The sequence below is a fragment of the Gopherus flavomarginatus genome, chromosome 3 (genome assembly GCF_025201925.1).
Source record: "Gopherus flavomarginatus isolate rGopFla2 chromosome 3, rGopFla2.mat.asm, whole genome shotgun sequence".
NCBI lineage: Eukaryota > Metazoa > Chordata > Testudines > Testudinidae > Gopherus > Gopherus flavomarginatus.
In genome coordinates this window covers 50461190-50479277 of record NC_066619.1, presented here as the reverse complement: position 1 = coordinate 50479277, position 18088 = coordinate 50461190, and the positions used below count along the sequence as shown (strand labels likewise).

The following is an 18088-nucleotide window of genomic DNA, read 5'->3' as shown; positions in this document are numbered from 1 at the left end:
CTGAGTCTCCTATGTTCAAGTTGTGTAATCAGTTTCTACAGATTTATGCAGATACTACTACTGAATGCATAGCGAGGGAGTGATTGGAAGCTTCACCAACAGATAGCGTGCCAAGTTTCCATGCTACTTTACTGCAAATAGGCCCAGCTACGCCAGGTGGATACCAGTCAACATTCTTGACATGTTAAATCTCCCTGAAGAATTACCCAGTGCCTTTGAATCTGGGGAATTTGCTGTTCATCGGACTCCTGGTTCTTTCAACAGAATTTGGAGTGACCTGCAAAGAGAGAGAACTGTCATCAAAGACTCAAAGGGAAGCAGTGGGATTGTAGGACTGACAAATAAAAAGCCAGCACATGTTGGATTCTCACAAGACATGTCCTGAGTGAATATGTAAAAACTATGAAAGAAGTGGCCTAACAAGAAGTAGTGTAGATGAAATCCACAAACAAGTCCTTTCCGCTGCACTGAAGGAGGATGAAGAGCATGTTACAGCTCTTTCGAACCACGTCTTCAACAACAATCAACCCATTGGACCCTGAATCACATCCAGATGTGCTTATTAATATATCAACTGAATTGTATGTTACATCAGATGTACAAGTCTTTACTGAAAGTAGCACATGTTGTTGAAGAACAAATGGAGAGATTTGTAAGAGGTGCACTTGATTCTGATGGGACACACAGCTTCTTCAGTCTTGTCAAGAAGTCTGGCATTAAAACCAACAGAGGTACGTGTCTTGAACTTCAATACATCATTCAAGAGGAAGTGGACACAAGGATGCTTCTGCATGCTATATGTGCCAGTATGGCTTTTGTGTCAAAGGTAACATCGTGATTAGGTCACCTGATACAGATGTTTTCACCCCTGCTGTTCACTACTTTCCAGAACTGGAACACACCAGTAATGTAAATTGAAATAGGCACCATTACCAGCACAACTGACAAGTATTGCTTCATACTTGTGTGGTATTTGTGACAGTCATTTCTGACTTCTGTAACGTAATGCATGTACAGCCGGAAGTAATAGGAAGTGACTCTGTCCCATCCCTATCTTGTATTGGGGCAGAAAAATCTGTTCAGTATTGTCAAAACAAAGGGAGCTTCAGAGCTCTTGACGCATTGGGGTAGTGTGATGCAATTTCTGCACCAAGGAAGTCATAGCAGTGCTGAATGATCAGACAGAGAGAAAAGGAAACTCTCAGAAACCTGAATTAGTTGTGCCTCAATCTAGTAATCAAAAAAGAAGTCCCTGGCCAACCTCCCACCATGTGAGGACAGTTTTGAAGAGCCTGTCAAAAACAGCTTAGCAAACAGATTTGAAGATCTTTGCACATGGATAAATCAGATGTTGGGTCGTCATTACGGCATGCATGGAAAAATGTGGATGATAAACTGCTTCCTATATTCTTTAAGGGCTCAATGAGCTTCTATGAGACCTTATTTGTGCCTGTACTAGTAGGGGTCGCTGCAAAATCAAATATCTGTAGTCAAAACAAGCTTCCCTGCACAGAACTGTGTACATGCCAAGAGAATGAAGACTGTAGTAACCCACGTTCATGTGACAAGAATCATGATGAACAAGATCATGTTGACTAGAAATGGCACCAGTGCCATTACATTTCAATGATACCTGTACAAATTTTGATTTACCTTTTTAGATTTTTGTGATGCTTTGGGATCAGAAAGAAATCCAATTTTATTTTTGAAATAATACATAGTCATTACAGTAACAGAAACAAATGCAGATATTTCAAAGTGGTCATTTTAATGTGTTGGTGTCACTGTTTCTATGGTAATGACACCACTTGACAGCTCCACATCATCCCTCATCTTAAAGTAAACATAATAAGCTTTCAGGTGTTGTGTGTAGAGCATGCAATGGCGGAGCAGGGAGGAGAATGGTAAAACACATATGACAAGGCAAAATTAAGGTTGGCTAGTCAACCTTAACATTTCATGACAAAGTGATTAAATCAGTATTCTTTTAATGCGACTAATTTTTGTGAGGAGTAAAAGTAGAAATCAGTTTCTCTATCAGTGCTGTTTAAATATTCCTGAAAATTTTGGTCCTCCAACCTTAGCGTCTAAAGTGAGTGTGGAGGTACTATAGGGAATCTTTTTATTCGTGAACTCAAACCATCAGTATGTCCCTGGACATTCAGAAACAAATCTGTTTCAGGCTGTTACAGTTTGAAAAAAATATAATTGAGGTTCAGTGTTTATCATCTAAATGACTCCTTTGAAAATCTGATCAGTTTACAAGTGAAAATATTATTTTTTTGTAACTACCAGATGTGATGCACTCCAAGAAGTAGTTTGAGAAATGGAATTGATTCCCAATTCCAATTGAGTGGAGAGGATCAGAGTGGTTGAATTTTGTTATGGAATATTTAAATCTCGGTAACGGATCTGTGTCGTCTTGTGGGAAAACTATACGTCAGGCCTGCACAACTTGTAAAGCGCTGAGGGCCACATTACTCCAAAGAAAACAGCTGAGAGCCAAAACCCCCCGGCCCTGCGGAAACACTCCCCCAGCACCTCCCGGCCCCATGGAAACACTCACCCCCCCAGCAGCGCCCAGCCCTGCAGAAACAAACCCTCCTTCCCCAGCACCGCCCCACCAAAACAGCTGTGGGCCAAAAAGGAAGGTTGGGGGTGGAGAGGTGATACTTGATTTAAAATCAACCAGAGGCTCCTAGCTGAAGAGGTGGCTGGGAGCCCTCAGGGACAAATTAAAGGGCCCGGGGCTCTGGCGGCAGGGGAACCCTGAGCCCTTTAAATCCCAGCTCCAGTCCATCCGCTGGAGCCACAGCTGGGATTCAAAGGGCTCTGGGCTGCCCGCAGCCGTGGGGAGCCCTGAGCCCTTTAAATCCCAGCCACGGCCCGGAATCTCTGCGGGCAGCCCAGAGCCCTTTGATTCCTGGCCGTGGCTGAGATTTATAGGGCTCTGGGCTCCCCAAGGCTGCGGGCAGCCCAGAGCCCTTTGAATCCCAGCTGTGGCTCCAGCGGATGTACTGGGGCTGGGATTTAAAGGGCTCTGGGCTCCCCGCAGAACGCTGTGTGTGCAGAATTTAGAATGCCCCTGTGGGCCGCACAGTGAGCCTCCGCGGGCCGTGTGTTGTGCAGGCCTGCTATATGTTGTAGTACAGGGGTAGGCAACCTATGGTACACGTGCCAAAGGCGGCAAGTGAACTGATTATCAGTGGCACTCGCACTGCCCGGGTCCTGGCCACCAGTCCGGGGGGCTCTGCATTTTAATTTTAAATGAAGCTTCTGAAACATTTTTAAAACCTTGTTGACTTTGTATACAATAGTTTAGTAATAGATTATAGGTTTTATAGAAAGAGACCTTCTAAAAATGTTAAACTGTGTATTACTGTCATGCAAAACCTTAAACTAGAGTGAATAAATGAAGACTCGGCACACCAATTCTGGTAGGTTGCTGACCCGTTGTAGTATTAGTTTGTTATTCCTGCATTGTGATTTTGGAAAACTATTTCATAAATACTGTCTTATCCACATTACATGTGAAGTGAGGTCTATATTGACATAAGTTTAATGGGTTTGTCTAGTTCAAGTAGGATTTGTTACATACTTGTTAAGTGTTTAGTTTTTTATTCTGAAAAATATCTGTGCTGGTGAAAATTGTTCAAAATTAAGCTTACCATATAAAAGTGGATATGTTAGTGTATTTTTTTAAAGCAGAAAAATTTGTTGTTTTCCTGGCTTAGAACAAAAGGTGTATACATGAGAAGAGATTGATACCCTTTTTTTTTAAGGCTGTTAAAGAGAATCTGAATCGTTTTGTTTTTGACTCTGCATAGCTTAGTAAATTTAAACCTCTTTCTAAATACTTAATTGTACTATTTTTCTTTCTTTCTTTCTTTTTTTTTTTTTACAGGTCCTTCAGTCTAGGAGACTATGAGGGAGCCTCTGCACCCAGGGAAAATGTTACCCTTTACTGGGGGGAAGGGTAAACCAGTAGGGAATACAGTACAATCCCAAGCCTACTGGGAGGGGCGGGAGGGAGGTGTTGCCATCACTGTATTAAGTCGATGTTGGGAAACGTTTTAACATCTGGAGCCTTTGTGGGTGGAAATCTGTCTCCTATTACAACTCTGCACTGGATGTGAAGAAGCAAAAAAGAGAATCTATTCACAAAACAGCACATTCTGGAATATGGGGAATTGTACCAAAACAGGAACCATATAATTGAACCATAGGGATACGTAAAAAGGAAAACTATTGTGCGCACAATAAAGGAAACCTAAGAATGGGGGTGGGGGTTTACAAAAAGCCTTTTGACTGTTTAACTAAGGGTTTTCTCATTATTTCATCCTGCTTGATGGGATTCCTAGGTATTTGCATGTTAATGAAGAACTACACAAATGAAGTTAGTACAGTTAAAATGCAGCTTGCTACCTGTATTAGGAACTGGCACCTGCAGTGTACAATATAGAAACCCCATAATAAAGTAATAAAGGTTGACTTTAACAAAATGAAGCAACTTGCAAGATGCCAAATGAGTCACTCCTTTCGTTTTTTTGGGTGGGGGGAGGGGCATTTCAAAGGAATGATTGACATCTTAATTTTATATTAAAAACTTTAGTGGATATGATTTGATGGTTGTACTTCATTAGATTTAATTTCTAGAGTAAGGCATTATTCTTAACATGCAGTTTAAGGTTCAGGCATGCATTCTGGCTCATAGTGATCAGAAGTAATTTAAATTAGTGGGAAAGTAGCATGCTTGTATCACATAGAGTGAGATTGGTATACTTTTACTTATGTTGCGCCAGTTTTGTGTTGCAGTTTACCAATTAATATAGCCCTGCATTTAAAAATCCTTTTTTAAAGATTCTGTGGATTTTATTTTTATTAAGAATATAGATATAAAGTACTGTAGTTTACAATTAGGCCTTGAAATATCTTTTTAGGATCTGTTAAGAATAAGATTGATATTGTATTGTGTGTAGCCGGCACAATGTGGAAAGCTGATATAGCTGTGCAAAATATTTGCCTCTGTGCTGTCAGTGTGATGTGCTTTCTGCATGGTTATATACTACTAGTGATTTTATCAGAACTTCTAAAAATGAGTTACATGGTAAGACCTGTTAAAGGCTGCATAAATGTTAGTTGGCACGTAAAGACAATTGTAGAAGTTGATGACATGATTGCTATATTTCATTGTTTATTCCCACTCAACATATTACCTTCTATGCTTTCTTTTTTGTTCAAAGCATGATCTTTAAGAGATGTTTAAGTTAATGGATGTAATGCAGGGTATCTACACTGTATCGGCGCATGTTGGTGGCCCTTTGTGTCGTAGTTAAGTGCACAAGGGTGCAAGTTAAAAGCTACAGAGTGAAAGTTGGTTTGGATCCTCTTCATTTCATTTGTTTGGCTTTTCTGTTGTTTTTCTCTACTTACGTGTATTCCTGTGAATAAATCCTTGTTAAGTTAACCTTTAACTTTCTCGATTGTACTTTTCCTTCCATGTGTATTTTCTTATGTACTGTGAATGTGAAAACCTAACTGGTACACTTGATCTTGTGTCCATCTGAAAGTGCAAGTCTTTATTAATTTAGATTGCCTAAAGAGTATCCCATGATGATAAAGGAAAATGGAGAGATTTTAACTCTGCTGGTCAGAGGTGAAGCCACACCTTTCCATTTTTCAAGTGCTGCGTAATTAATCTATAGAACAAAATTAAGCCATAACAGCCTTTTTTATAGTTTAAGTTTCTTACCGTTGCATTGCAGAATGAATACTGGGATAACAGTTTTTGTAAGACCTTAATCTTCTTTGCATGGTTCTATTCTTTAAGAATGTATGAATAATTTAGCCATTGCACTGAAGTTTGAGATGTGTGATTTAAATGCTGTTTAAAGAGGTTTTTTTAATGCATAGTAGCATGCACAAGTTTTACACATTCCTTTTTTTGGCTTTTCAAAATGATAGTAGATTATCTTGCTTGAAGATAGTTTTGACATACTGACTAAATTCAGTAATGCTAGTACATGATACTTACTCATTTTGTTTAATCAGAACTGCATGTGATGATTTGCTTTCAAATTCAATTGCTTTGTTAGAAGCTACAAATCTTCCTTCTTGGCTAATAATTCTAAAATGAGTGAGTAATAGGTTTCTTTGACTAAAAATATGTCTGACATATTACTATTAAAATGTAGTGAGGTAGGATTTGGTCTTAAACCCAAATGTATTTTAATTTCTTGTATAGGTTAAAGATTTGGAAACAGTTTCAGGAAAAAAAACTATAGCTTTTCCAGATTATAATTTTGTATATAATATAAAACCTGCTTTATAGTGCAGTGTTGTTTGGACTTGATTTAAATTTAGCTCTAACAATTGCGGCAACCCCACTAACTGGAGGAAAAATCAGTCAGATTAGCCTGTCATATCCACTTTTATGTGTGTATTTTAAATCTGTATCTATAAACGTGTGACTGTTTACAGATGTGAACTGATCTGGTATAGCAGTAAGGAATATAATCAAAAGAATGCAAAATTAAACAATACTGCCATAATCCTAGTACTTTAATAGGTCCTCTGGTATATTTTAAAGCAAATTAAACCATATTCCCAATGCATAATAGTACAGGGATTTGCAGAAGACATTTAGGTTATAACTTGAGGTAAGAAAAGTTCTGATTCAGCATTAACTGTTGTAATTCAAATTGTTGCATCATGGGATATATATAAAGCATCTTAATTCTTGTGGTGTAGTTTTGCCAGTTTTTGAATGTTGACTGAATGTTTATACCGGTAGAATTGTGCGTTTGTCTTTGTTACATTCCAGTGTTTCTGCCTCTTGGCATGCTAAAAGCACGGCTTACTTCATCTGCTCCTTACACACTGAATAAAGTGCTGTTAGTGTGCTAAACTACAGAAATAGCCGCTGCTAAGTGATGATGTAGATTTTCTACTTGAATATTTTGTTGTAGGAACCTCAGGAGGTCAGTGTTTACTGTTTTTTATATACCTTGTTTTTCCTGTTTGAGTTTCCCTTTTTGAAGGATTCTAACAGTGAACAAAAGCTGCTGATCAACCTAAGTTGGTAACAGAAAGTGTATTTAAAATTTTAAATGCACCTTTTTGGCAGTTCTAAATAGCAGTTAAATTAGTCTTAAAGTTCAGTACCACAGTTTATCATTTATACATTCAGAAAACAAGTTGTCTTTTTTTGATTTAAAAAATAATAATTGTAGACTACTTCATGACTTCAGGCAATGTAAGCAAAATGATCAATTTTGTAAATTTTTTGAAGCTTGATTATTTTCTAAATCAGTTTGTACATAATTAAAATTGTAATATGCTAATTCTTATATTTCAGTTTATTGCTACTTATTAGAGGTTGTACCCAAGAGATCACTTTTAAAAGAATGGGTTTAAAATTTATAGCCATTATGATTTTTAAAATTTAAGTAGCGTAAATTTTGTACTAAACAATCTTGACATGCACTGTGATTTTTCTTAAGACTTTCTTTAGCATTGATCTGAATTACTTAAGCTGCATATGTATAATATAATCAAATATATATATTCTAAAATTTTAAGTGGCTTTCCACAACTGAAACTCATTGCAACTCCGACATGAAATATTCAGATACTAGTTTTATCTCAGGTAAATACTCTTGTACCCTTTTGTTCACAACATATGTATAAAACACGTCTTAATTATACCAGTTTATGTATTTCATATATGTATTTTCATGTGTCTTAAACTCTTACAATCTAAATTAACCTGCTATGGGACAAAAATGATTTTGCTTCACATCAGTCACCTATTTTATTCATATTGAATGTATTAACAGATAAAGGTGCAAAACAATCTTCCCTGGAGAAGACTGCATCCATGCATAACAGCAACTAAAATACTTCATAAATAGTGCTTTAAATAAAGCATTGCATAGGAAGTCTTTTTGTTTCAAATATTAAAGTTATAACTTGGCATTAACTGCTTCTCAATATTTTTTTTTTCACGTAAGGTGATGGACCTTTAAAATACTGTATAGGGTCTACAGAGTATTTTACTTTTTTTACTGTAGCTTTAGGTAAAGATTCAGATCTATAATGAAACTGCTGCTGTAAACCACTTAACAACATGCAGTAATGTAAGTTAGACACTGATGTAGTTTGCATACAGCAGTTTGCTTACATATTCATTACATATTATTGGCAATACCTAATCTTGGGTACAAGTTTGATACACTAGTTGTAGGTTTCATATGTATATTCTTTAATATGTGTCAGGTTACTAGACATCCTCCTCCAGTACAAAAACACTGTCTATAGATGGTTCTTGCTTTTTGCACTTACTGTTGGAGCTAAATCAGTTTTAGGTTATTCTAAATGAAAACTGTAATAAGTACATTGTGTCTTGCCTTTCCAATATGTATTGCGCTAAAATAATAGATACTTATAAATCTGAATGTATTCCTGCGAGGGAGAGTTAAAATGGATGTTTAATAAGGTTAATTCCCATGCTTTGTCGGACAGTGTACTTTTAAACAAATCTACTTTCCAAGCAAGTTCAAGGCTTAAAGTGTAGTATCCCTTTTCTGTAAGTAGATACTGTTGAGGTACTTTATCCTTAAATATCTTTCTATGGGTGAGCAACAAAACTGAGAAAGCTGGGTGATTTTTGTGGGGGCAGTGATTGGACAATACTGTATAATCAGGTTTATTTGGTTGTAGAAATTTTCTGTTTATAGTACCTTATCTCACAAGGAAAAAGAGGTGGATATGTTGTAAATGACCCAACTTAATACCTAAACAGTTATAAAACTGTTAAGATTGGATGCAGTGAATAAAATAGTTTAGAATAAGCAAAATGACTGGATCTTTCTGCTGACAACTTAGGTTGTATGAGTTTTGCTTGAAAGCTTTAAATCTGATGTTTCCTGTACCTGCCACGTTAGAATGTTTCCTTCAAACGTATCCTCCTGCAACTTCTCAAGCTGTACTAAATTGAGTGATATTTCTTGAAGTCTGCCTCTGTGCTAATAGAACTTCATTTTAAATAGAATATGGTTTTAATTTTTGATAAGCTGCTGAATTTTAAAGAGTTTTTGGGGCCACCAAATATTTTGGATCATGCAGAGAATATATATTGTACTGTAGTAATTTTGTATTTACATTTGTATGATGTGACATAATAGATGTGAATGTTAATCACTGCTTGACTATGTTAATAAAGTTGTTTAAATATAGCTCGTTGCACTCTGATTTTTAATGGAAGATAAAAATTTCATTTCCAGACTATTTTCTTGTACTTAGTAGTGCACACTTGCGATTCAGCTCTGTTCTGAAGGCTGTAAATCCTGTCAGTTTTGAAATAAACAAGTCTTTCTCTTTAGTTGAAAGAAAATGATCTCTGGCTCAACTAACACCTGCAATCTAATTAACTTTGTTCTAGATGCCTCACACTCTATTGATATTTTGTAAATATATTTGTACAAACAAAAGGTTGTACCTAAATTGAAATAAAGCTGTATTTGGTGATAACAAGTAACTTTTTCCACCTGGGAATGGACATTGACTGCATCCAGTATCTTTTTTTAAACAGCGTAACTTAAAAACATTTAATGTGCCAAAATTGTTTAATTTACCACACAACACTGATAAATCTGAACAGAAATAAGGCTATGAAAGGCACACAACTTCTATTTTTAATCTGTTTTATTAAAAAGTAAAACTGCCATTTTCTCATGATTTAGGATCAGATCTTCAAGTGGTGTAAATGTGCATAGCTTCACTGACTTTAGTGGAGCTATGCCAATTTATACCAGCTGATGATCTGTTTCTTAGTTTTTTCCACAACCTACTGCTGCAAAATCCTGTGATATGAAAAATGTAAAACTGACGATAGAATTGTGGACAAAATCCATGTACATTACTGTTAATTTGACTGTCCAGTATTAAAAATTGACCTGAATTGGTCAAAAGAAGTTAACATATTACGTACATAGTTACCCTCTACAGTTAAACTTTTGCTAAAACACTTTTCAGTATATTTTGCTGAATAGAAAAGTACCTGCACAGGACCTATAATAATTTTTATTTTATATACACAATTTATACTTTGGAATGGCAGTTTTCAGACTATTTACCCACTTTCCATTTACAATGGCAGAAGAATCTTATTAGATGGATGAGTCTGACTTGTTTGTATTTGTTCTAAATCTGAATGTACAAAATGTGAAAACCAATATTTTTACTGGCAGCAATAGTGAAAACCTGCATAAAAAATGAGTTACACCTTGCATCTTCACTCTACCCTACTGTAGTCCTGTTGGACAGGTGATGCCAATCAGAGTTAGAGTTAGGGGTTAGGCTTTTATATAATTTGGTGGATTTGCATTCTGTTTCTGTTCCTGCTGTATTGTACAGTTGTAACTTATTTTTAATATTAATTGATATGAGGCTTAATCACTTATCTATAGTACACTAGCATAGTTATTGACTTTTAAAATTAAGTGTTTTGGAGATAGCTATTTTGGAGGAGAGGTTTTTAGAACTGGTAGCATTTTCAGAAAATAGATGGGCTTTTTTTTGGATACTTTCAGAGCAAACTGACGATGCTTAGCTAATCAGTATATGAAGAGTTGTCCCTTCAGATCAGCCCTTGGTCTTTTAGTTGTAGAGACACTCAACATAAGATGAATGACTTCAGGTGTTTCATATAGTTCACTGAAAATACACATAGATAATCTAGCTCTAGGTTTTATCTCTCCATGTGCATTTATAAGACACCAATCACTTTGGTTTCTAGGTGCCAGCTGCCTTTTACCTGCCTCCCCTTGAGATGAATCAGTAGGAACCCAAACATTGTTTTCAGGTTGGTCTGTTTCATCTCCTTGTCTCAAGGAGTCCTGTTAAAACAGATTAGGGAACAAAGCTTGTATAAGATTTCCTCCTGTTAGAAGAACCTAAGATACTTTAGCCATTTCTCAGAGAAAATTGGGGTAAAAAACTCCAATATTGGTTTCCAGAGCATACAGCTAAGAAAAGAGTCCTTGTTCCTTTCTTCCCTCTCTTTTAACAGGTCTCTTGCAGCCTCTCAATAGGTTGTACAGTGACTTGTTCCTCACTACTAAAATGCAGGATGCCCAAGCGGTCATACAGGATCGGAAAAAAAGCAAGAATTTTATCTGGGCAATAGATTTAATGAGATGAGAGATGGTCCAGTGGTTAGGACACTAGCTTAGGAATTGAGAGGGGAGATCTGGATTCAATTCCCTGCTCTACTATGTATTTCTGTGGGACAACCCATTTAATTTCTTTGTGCTAGTTCACCATCTGTAAACAAGGGGATAATACTTCCCCCTCTCACAGGGTGTTGTGGGGATCAATACATTAGAGATTGTGGAGTGATTTGAGAGCTGATGAAAATGCTACATAAGAGCTAGGTCTTAGTATTAATCTGAAATGCGGATCTCTAATTTCTCTCCTTGCCATATTAAGAGAATGGTAAATAATGAAGAGGACAGGTTAATTGACGCAGAATGATCTGGATTGCATGGTAACTGGGCATGAGCACAAAGTAGTATGCATTTTAATATGGCCATATGTAATATGGCCTATACATCTAGGAACAAAGAATGTAGGCCAAACTTTCACAGTGTGAGACTCTATCTTGGGGAGCAGTGATTGTGAAAAAGATTTGGTGGTTGTTGGACATTCAGCTGAATGTGAGCTCCGAGGTGGTGCTGTGGCCAAAAGGGCTAATGTGATCGATGCATGTATAAATAGTGGAATACCTAGTTAGGAGTAAGGAGGTTATATTACCTCTTTTGGTCACTGATGCAACTAGAGCTTTGACTGCTAGACTGAAGAGTAAATTGCCATTTTTTTGTTCCCCACATAGGTACTTATTCCTGTGATTAAATTACCTCTTAACCTTTTAAGATTGAGCTTCTTGAATATCTATTTATCATAAGGCATGTTCTGTAATCCTCTAACATTCTCATGAGTCTTCTCCGAAGCCCCTCTTCTAAAGTATCTGTCCTCTTTGAATTGTGGACACCAGAATTGGGCAGAGTACTCCAGTCATGATTTCACTAGTGAGTAATATCACCTCTCTACTGTTAGATAGCCCCCTGCTTATACAGACAATGGTTATCCTTTTAACTACAATGCTTTTCAATATTTTTTTGATTTGCAGACCCCTAAAAGAATATCAAATGGAGGTGTGGACCCCTTTGAAAATCCACACCTCCAGGAGTCCATGGACCACATGTTGAAAACCACTGAGCTGATGATATTTCTGTGCTTTTCAGAGTGTCTGCATCCCAGGATAGTCCTCTGTCTTTTGTCACCTGTGTTCTTCGTTCCTTACATTTGTCAGTAATAAAATCCATATTCAAAAGAACCCACCTTACCAAAGCGATACAAATTGATCTGGGTAAGTGATATGACCCCATCGTTTACCACTTCACAAATTTTGTAGTCTGTAAATTTTACCAGCAACAATTATTATCTTAAAGATCCATTAATAAAAATACTTAATAGCATTTGGCCAAAAACAGATCTATGCAGGACCCCACTGGAAATGCCATCACAGAATAATAATTCCCCAGTACAATTACTTTTTGAGATCTATCCATTAACTAGTTTTTAAATCCATTTAATATGGGCTACATTGATTTTTGTATGGTGCTATTTTTTTTACCAGAAGGACATGTAGGCCTAAATTAAATTTCTTACAGAAGTCAATTATGTCATACAGTTGTGAACCAAACGTTTAATCTCAGGTTTTCTATAAGACCATGTAGAGTGGCATTAATTATGATACTCTCCTTTAATATTTTACTGATTGTGTCCCATATGAATCTTTCTGTGATTTTTCCTGGGGCCAGACTAACTGACATCTAGTTACCAGGGTCATCCCATTTACCCTTTTAAAATATTGGTACATGAGCTTTTTTCTAGTTCTTTGGAACTTTGTGTTCAAAAACTTCTTTAAAAAAATCATCATTAATGGTTCAGAGAGCTGCTTGACCAATTATTTTAATATTTAGGTGCAAGCACGAGCGGCGCCAGGGTTTTTGGCACCCGCGGTGGGGGTCCTTCCGCATTCCCAGCCGTTGGCAATTCTGCGGCGAGGGGATCCTTCCGCGGCTCCTGGTCTTCGGGGCACTTTGGCGGCGGGTCCCGGAGTGAGTGTAGGACCTGCCGCAGAATTGCTGCAGAATGGAGCGCGGAAGGACCCCCCGTCGCCGAACTGCCGTCGAGGGTGGCAAAATGCTGCCCCCTCCCCCCAAATCCTAGTGCCCTAGGCGCCTGCCTAGGTTGCCTAAATGGAAGCGCCGGTCCTGGGTGCAAGTTATCTGGTCCTGCTAATCTGTAAAAGGTTTAAAGTTAATAGTTGCAGTTTTAACATCCTTCCTAGTTACTGATGGAATAGAAAATATTTCATTATCAAGATATGATATGAATAAATCATCCTGTGTGTAAAGAAACACAACAAATGTTTCTTCAAGGCCTGAGCCCTATGTATGTTACACTATGGGTTTGGGCATTCACTGCACACACCTGCACTCAGAGAATTCTTGTAAGCAGTCTGTTGGTCCACACATGTGGCCTTGCCTTCCTCATGCTTTCAACCAAAGGCAAAAAAGGCTCAGAACAGATTAGATAGCTCTCCTTCAGTTTCTTCCATCTCAAAATATGGGAATGGAGCTTCCTTTTTAATAATCCTCCACAGAAAATTAGTAAACCCTAGGAAATGCATTCTTCCTGTAATGCTGGACCTTAACGGAAGCCTGACCCATGTTCATGATCCGTATTTTCGACATCTAAATTTTGAGGCAGTGTTGATTTTTGACAGTTCAGATATTTTCTTTATCCTCCTTTTTCAGCAGAGGGTGGAATTTTGCTGAATAGTACTAGTTGCTTCCTTCTTTGCTTTTCTTTTGACTCATTCCCTAAACAGATTATTTCTATAGTGACAAGTTTTTAAGATGCACTTAGCTGATTTGGACATCCCATATTTTTCTTAAGTTAGCTTAATGTTTGTGTAAAGCCCTGAATTGATGTCAGGAAACCAAAGTAGGCTAGGGCCCTGTTCTTCTGGCCTTTCTCTGCCTCACCCCCCCCCCCCCATCCCATAGTGGACACAGTAGCAGGGCAGGAGCCACTGTTTCATTCTGAAAAATGAGATGTTTCTAAAATGTGAAAGTGAGGCTATGACTGCTCTCCCAGATCTCCTTACAGTACAGGAACCATGGCTAGGAATGAGGCTCCCAAACGATTATCTTGCTTATGAGAAGGAGCCTTGAGCCTCTGCTCTGCTCCTCCAGCCTTTGCTGCCATCTTCTGGTCAGAAAAATAGTTACAGCTGTAACTCTATTTCCATTCCTCTCTCCTCCACAAAGCCAATACAGGCATTCACGGTGTTAGGACATCACACTAGCTTATTTTAAGTAAATGAATGCCTGATGCTGACTCCCTCCCTCATCCCGTCCTTGGACTTGACCCTACAGAGTGGTGGTGGTCCACCATGCTTCCAGCACATCCATCACTACTCCAGAAACAGACTTCTCCAGCTCTGTGCAGTCTTGAGACTCAATCAGGTTACAGTGCCAAAAGGGATCCAAAAGACCTGTTTTGCCCTGAGATTCTGTGAACCAGCCAACCTTTTCTCCAATTGGATCATGCCATGACACAATGCACTATTTTACATTTCACAGACCAAATTGGGAGGAACTGACTAAAGAAAGGCCATAGAAAACAGAAACCTATTATCTATCCACTGTATAGGCCCCAAGACAGTAACAGAAAAGTACTTGAATTAACACTGATGCTAATCAATGCAAGGTGTGTTGCCAACAAGCAATGTATGACCTATTCAGAGAGAGAGCACCCAACAGAGCTTACATCAGAGGCCTTGCCTGATGACACTTCAAGCTCTGTTAGCCCACCTTCTCTTCCTCTCACTCCACCCTTCAGCTCCTTGGCCTATCACAGACAGGACAGGGCTGGTGGCACTGCATTCACCTTTTCAAACATCAAATCCAAGAAGATCCACAAGTAAGGCAAATTCACTCCAGGGTGTATTTGATTTAAATTAAATTCATTTAAATCATGATTTAAATAGCTAGTCAGGAAGACTCTATTTAATCATGGATTTCTACATAAAAGTGCATTCTTGTTGGTTGTTATAACCTTAATACATATTCTTCACAACTCAGAGATAGATGTAGGTTTCATTTTTAGAAGGTACACGCTATACATTTTTTAAAGTGATTTATTTTGAAAACTTTTCAGATTAGTTTTACAGCTATATCAGAAAATGAATGTTTGGTTATTTCTTTTACCAAAGATAACTGAAACAGATACTTACAAAGTAATTGGGAGGTGAACAATCTCCAATTCAACAGGTTAATCATTAATATTTGAAGGATTTTCTTGCCATGCTGTATTAGGAGGAGAACATCACCAAACAGACATTTAAATTGTTTTATTTAACTAAAACAATGTTATGTATTCTGGATTTTTTCTTTGACAGAAAACATAATATTTTAACAGAACAAGCATATGAATTTTTGACTTCAGTTAAACATTCGTTTTTTTAAAAATTGTTTTTGTTAAAATTGTTAACTAAAATAGTTACATGAAACATTTAAAAAAATTAAATAGAATGTCAGCCAGGTCAACATGAGAAACTTAAAATGTTGGCTTCTGCAGCTAACTCAGTCATCTTCAGTTTCATTTTCCTGTTTGTATATAATCTGGAAAAGAAAAACAAGCTTTCCTGCTTTTTCAGGTCTCAAATGATTTCTCAATTTGGAATGAAATAATCCAAAGGAAGAAAATATTCTTTCTACACTGGCAGAAGAAGCTACTGCTGCTAAGTGATATTATCACTTTAACAGTCTCTGAATCCAAGTGCTTAAGTAACTTCCACCAGTTCACTGGTGTGACTTTCTTTAAAACATCAGTAAACATATTTCTTGAATGGTTCACCCTTAGCTCTGAAGTTTTATAGTTGGCATTATGGAGGAATGATTGCTGGATGTCGATGTCATAGCCAATTCCTCTTCTTCAGCAGTTAAGGTTTGACCCTGATACTGAGTATTGAGAATATTTGCAAGAAAATGAGATGGAGATAGCGCTTGTCCCATTTGTGTTTTTAATGCTTGTGATTTAACTTTGTCATTGCATATTTCTCTTTTTAAGATCTCACATAGTTTCAGCAGCGTCAGCAATAAAACAGTTTTTCTCTGTATTTTGTTCAAGGGTACAGAAATAGGCTTCAGGGTACTCAGCATGTGCTCAACATTTCTTAACACTGGGCTTAAGAGAACTTTGACTGTGACAGTGCCATCTTTTTTTCCCCACAATTTTTGTTCACAAACTCATCAGATTAGACCAGTTCTTGATATAGTGCTCAAAACAGTCCACTACTGAGTTCCATCACATGTCTTGTGGTAGAGTTAGCTTGGTTCCTTCCACTTTTTTCAGAGCAGCTGCTGCAAAGTGGCCATTACAGAAGTATTTTGCAATTTCAGCAACATCAGTGTTCCAGAAACAAAGGCTAAAATCTTTGGCTAGGAGGTGCATCAAATGAGCACTGTAAACATATGCTATTAGCTTGGGATTCTTTTCTAAATAATTGCTTCCCATCTCGGATACATTTGCAGCATTGTCTGTGATCAAGATGCATACCAGACATTTGAAATTTTTTTCAGTTTGTTATAGCTTTTACTGCTGCTTGTAAGTATTCTGCTGTGTGTGCATTTCCTGATGTATCAATTGTTTCTGTAAGGAAAACATTCCCTTCTTCTGTTGTCACACAAGCACATGCAACAGGATCATTGTGGACATTGCTTCACCCACCAAGATTCAGGTTAACAATTTTACCCTCCAGACCTTTTGCACACTGCTCAATTTCTCTTTCATATGAAGGGGGGAGGGATAGCTCAGTGGTTTGAGCATTGGTCCTCTAAACGCAGGGTTGTGAGTTCAATCCTTGAGGGGCCACTTAGGAATCTGGGGCAAAAATTGGTCCTGCTAGTGAAGGCAGGGGGCTGGACACAATGACCTTTCAAGGTCCCTTCCAGTTCTAGGAGATAGGTATATCTTGTATTATTATTATTTATTATATGATTATTTATGCTTTTATCCAGCAATTTGCCTGCTACATCTGCTCTGTTAGGTGGACTATATCCTGTTCTCAATGACTGAGCCATGTTAATGACGTGTGGGTTCTCAATTGTGCAGAAAGGAGAGTTTGTTGCATAAACAAACCAGGCAGTTTTTTCATCAATTACCTCTTTTTGTAGTTTGCTGGTTCTTATCACAAACTTATCTATGGTTGTTTCTGCATGATGGAGATTTTTGTTTTTCTTTTTGCTACAGGTGATATACTGTGGCTATGTGATATACATGTTGTGACTGAAACATTATCATTGGCAGATAACTCTGAAACTATAGAAAATGATGGTGATCTTGAAGGTGGATAGTCTTCAGAATCCTGTATGTTGAGGATGGATTCTGCTAAACAAAATAAGTCAATGCAATTTTTAATTATGATTACCATACTGCTCATTTAGTATTACTCATTGCATTCACAGACATTCAGTACTACTTTAAAGATGAAATTGTAAGAGGAAGCTCTGCCTATTTCAGCTATTTTATTTATCACAACTGCATCTAAAATGATAGTACCATAGAATAACAACTATATATTTTGCTCAAACATGAGAATTCAAGAATAGTCCAGAAGGAAGACAGGCAGTCCTTAAGAAAGAAGTATGAAATAAAAAGTTTACCAACCTGAAGATCCTGTATGTTCAGACGTGTTCCTTTCATCATCTTCAACGCAGCTTCCTCCTGAGAAGGAACACTTCTCATGATGATGTTTCATTCGGGCAACCAGGCCTTGCATTTCTTTGTTGCATTGTTTGCATTTTGTACACATGCCTGTCTCACCCCTGTAGAGGCACTTCATTAAAATATTCCCAAACCGTATGTCTTTTACAGCCTGCTGCTATTATAGGTTTTCCCTTCTAGTGAGAGAATGGTATGGTAGATCTCAGCTCAATGAAGGCTACACTTA

At 37.5% G+C, this 18088-nt stretch overlaps 1 protein-coding gene across 1 annotated transcript in view; it reads left to right on the top strand.

The window, feature by feature from the left end:
• The window catches only part of TNPO1 (transportin 1), a 158285-nt gene extending 149049 nt beyond the window's left edge, over window positions 1–9236 (top strand). Inside the window, exon 24 of the mRNA XM_050943752.1 lies at window positions 3905–9236. The gene's annotated coding sequence lies outside the window, so the exon portion shown is untranslated. The remainder of the gene's footprint in view (window positions 1–3904) is intronic.
• The last annotated feature ends 8852 nt before the right edge of the window (window positions 9237–18088 follow it).